At 43.4% G+C, this 3,741-nt stretch overlaps 1 non-coding gene across 1 annotated transcript; it reads right to left on the reverse strand.

The window, feature by feature from the left end:
- Positions 1-1,370: 1,370 nt before the first annotated feature.
- Positions 1,371-1,443, reverse strand: TRNAK-UUU. Its single transcript has one exon. It is a non-coding gene; the product is annotated as a tRNA-Lys (tRNA).
- Between the last annotated feature and the right edge of the window lie 2,298 nt (positions 1,444-3,741).

Genomic DNA, 3,741 nt, shown 5'->3' on the forward strand with positions numbered 1-3,741 from the left:
GATTTGAACCGCTGAACTGCAGATAACAGTCAGCTGAAGTGGCCTGCAGTACTGCACCCTAACCACTGCGCCACCTCGGCTCTTAAGGGTTCTTAGGTCTACTTTTGGTCACTTGGTTCTCAATTATAGATAGTCCTTGACTAACAACAGTTCGTTTAGCGACCGTTCAATGTTACAAAAATGTGACTTATGACCGTTTTTCACATGACCATGGCAATATCCTAACAATCAGATGATTAATATTTGAACACTTGGCATCTGGCTCTCTAGACTCTAGAAAGAGTGCAGAGAAGAGCAACAAAGATGATTAGGGGCCTGGAGACTAAAACATATGAAGAATGGTTGCAGGAACTAAGTATGTCTAGTTTAATGAAAAGAAGGACTAGGGGAGACATGATAGCAGTGTTCTGATATCTTAGGGGTTGCCACAAAGAAGAGGGAGTCAAACTATTCTCCAAGGCACCAGAGGGTAGAACAAGAAGCAATGGGTGGAAACTAATCAAGGAGAGAAGCAACTTAGAACTGAGGAGAAATTTCCTGACAGTTAGAACAATTAATCAGTGAAACAACTTGCCTCCAGAAGTTGTGAATGCCCCAACACTGGAAGTTTTAAAGAAGAGATTTGAGAACCATTTGTCTGAAGTGGTATAGGTTTTCCTGCCTAAGCAGGGGGTTGGACTAGAAGACCTCCAACGTCCCTTCGAACTCTGCGATTGTATTGTATTATTGAATTATATATGACGGTTGCAGTGTCCAAGAGTCACATCATCCCCTTTTGCAACCTTCTGACAAGTTAAACTCAATGAGGAAGCCAGATTCACTTAACAACAGGGTTACTAATTTATCAGCTGCAATGATTCACTGAATAACTGTGGCAAAAAGATCATAAAATGGGGCAAAATCCATTTAAAAATGTCTCACTTAACAACATAAATTTTGGGCTCAATCGTGGTTTTAAGTCGAGGACTACCTGTATTAAGTTCCTCAGTCTCATCACAGGCTTATTCCTATACAGGTAGTCCTTTAACTGAGACCCACAACTCAGTTGTTATGTGAAGCAGTTGCTAAGTGAAACCGTGATTGTGCTTATGCTCTTACTTCAGCTAAATAAGGCAGGCATTAAACAAGGACGATCTGAATACGCAAAGGAAGTTCTCCATTAGTATCAAGAGAAAGTTACCAAGTGGAAAAATAAGACAGTGAAGCCATATACCTCTGTGCTGTATTTTCTGTGAGAAAAGGACATGGATGCAACCTTTGGTGATTTCCCTATGGCTGAAAACAGGAGATCTTGGTTTGTGGCAAAGAAGGAATTGAGCTTGGGTCCATTCAGATATACATTTGCTGCCAAAGTAAGCATAAAATACAGCCGCCCGAACAGGGACTTGAACCCTGGACCATCAGATTAAAAGTCTGATGCTCTACCAACTGAACTATCCAGGCTCTTGTGCTTTGCTTTCTGACCTAGGAAATTTTGCAATATCGATCTAGAGATCTTAAACACATCAGCATCACCTCTCTCCTTTGGAGCTTTTTATTGCTTACAGAGTTGTGTCTGCACTTTGAACAACTGTTGCTTCCCTCCACTACAAACACCTGGAAAATGTTTACAGGGTTTTTTTTTAAATAAAAATATGGTATGAATCAAGACACTGTGATCTCCAGAGAAACTCATGGGAACTACTCTGGCTTCCAGATGTGTTGGTCAATGAAATGGAAACCCAACATACTAAATAGCCTTAAATTGAAGAAGGATGTTCCAACCATTTCCAGCAATTATCAGCTCTGCCAAAGATGGGGGAGCAGGGGAGAGCTGTTGGCTGCTAACTGACATATGCTAAAACTACTAATGCCACTAAATGCTTATGTCCCAAGCCAACACATGAATTCTCCTCCCACCAGAAACTGCTTGGGGCAATACAAATACTCAGCCAGCCAGTTAATTTTGGTCCTCTATAGCCTTGTATAAATTACTTTCATGTCATCCAGCATACGATTCCTAGGAACTGAAGATGATAATTGGCCAGCTTGCATGGAACAGGAACTGAATACAGTTTGGAACATTGTGAGAAATATTCTCAAATGTTCTGAAGGTTATGAGGCTTGTTAGGCTAGAAAGGAAGTTTGGGCTATTTCCAGGTGTTTGTTTTAATACAGGTAGTCCTCGCTTAACGTCTACACCTTCAAGTACCCTTCAAAATTTCAATAATGCCGAACAAGGGGACTTACCAGTATTCTTTGTAGCTGCACGTCGCAGCAACCCACATGGTCACAGGATTGCAATTTGGATGTTTGGCAGGCAGCTTCCATTTATGAAGTCACAGAGTCCCATGTTTATATAATTGGAGTTTGCAACTTTCCTTGGAAAAGAATGAAATTCTGACTGGGTTTTACCGATTAAACTGGTGGATATTTATAGAAATGGCTTGTTCATATTATAATGAAAAAGCAAAAAATTGTGATTTGATGTAAATGCCTTGTTTTACTGTAACAGAGAGAGAGTTGGCAGTCAATGCTTCTTTTTCTTTTCTTTTTTTTTCCTTTTCTTTCTTCACTTCTCTCCCCTCACCCTGATTTTCTATTTACTTTGTATTTTGTATTTTACAATAATTTATAACCCAATAAAAATGTTAAACACGGAGAAGTTTGCAACTTTCCTGGCTGGCTTTCAACCAGCAAAGTCAATGGGGAAGCCAGCAGCAGGTTGCCTATGGTGATAGCAATAGCAATAGCCGTTAGACTTATATACCGCTTCATAGGGCTTTCAGCCCTCTCTAAGCAGTTTACAGAGTCAGCATATTGCCCCCAACAACAATCTGGGTCCTCATTTTACCCACCTCAGAAGGATGGAAGGCTGAGTCAACCCTGAGCCGGTGAGATTTGAACAGCCGAACTGCAGAACTGCAGTCAGCTGAAGTAGCCTGCAGTGCTGCATTTAACTACTGCGCCACCTCGGCTCTTATCATATGACCAAAGGACAATGCAGCACAATGATGGCTGGGACTACTACAAATTGCTGTTATAAGTCAGTGCAACCATGTGAAGCAGGGGTGAAATTCAGCAGGCTCTGAAATTTTGAGTAGTTTAGAGAACCAGCAAAAACCACCTCTGGCTGGCCCCAGAGCGGGGTGGGAATGGGGATTTCGCAGTATCCTTCCCCTGCCACACCCACCCACAGAACCAGTAGTAAAAAAAATTGAATTTCACCACTGATGGGAAGTTGTGCCTTGTAACTAAGTCGCTAAACGGGACAGTTCCCTGTACCTATTACCAGTGGTGGGTTCCAGCTGGTACGCACTGATACGGGCGTACTGGTGGCCACTGGGAGCAGCGGCCACCATACCGGAATGATGTTTTGGAGGGCCCATCCGCCCGCCCACGTTCCTTACCTGTATTTAAGCCAACTGGGCCATTTGTGCACACATGCGCAGCGCACAGCGTCTGTGTGACCTCTGCCGAGCAGCTGGAGCCTCGCAGGGCGGTGGATGTGCATGTGTGCGCAGTGCACATGCCTGAGGTGAATGCCCAGCCCTGTCGCAGCATACCAGTTGCGACGGGATCCAGAACCCACCACTGCCTATTACCATTGGTAATTGAAGACTGTTTATAATCTTGTTAAAGGTGTGTGTTGGGGGAAGACAATGAGAGAGAGAGGGAGGGAGGGAGGGAGGGAGGGAGAGAGAAGGCTGAGTACGCACTCCATGATCCTGCTTGTTGCAAGTGCCATTAGAGAAGAGAAGC

This window comes from Thamnophis elegans, chromosome 2 (assembly GCF_009769535.1).
Source record: "Thamnophis elegans isolate rThaEle1 chromosome 2, rThaEle1.pri, whole genome shotgun sequence".
NCBI classification, from domain to species: domain Eukaryota; kingdom Metazoa; phylum Chordata; class Lepidosauria; order Squamata; family Colubridae; genus Thamnophis; species Thamnophis elegans.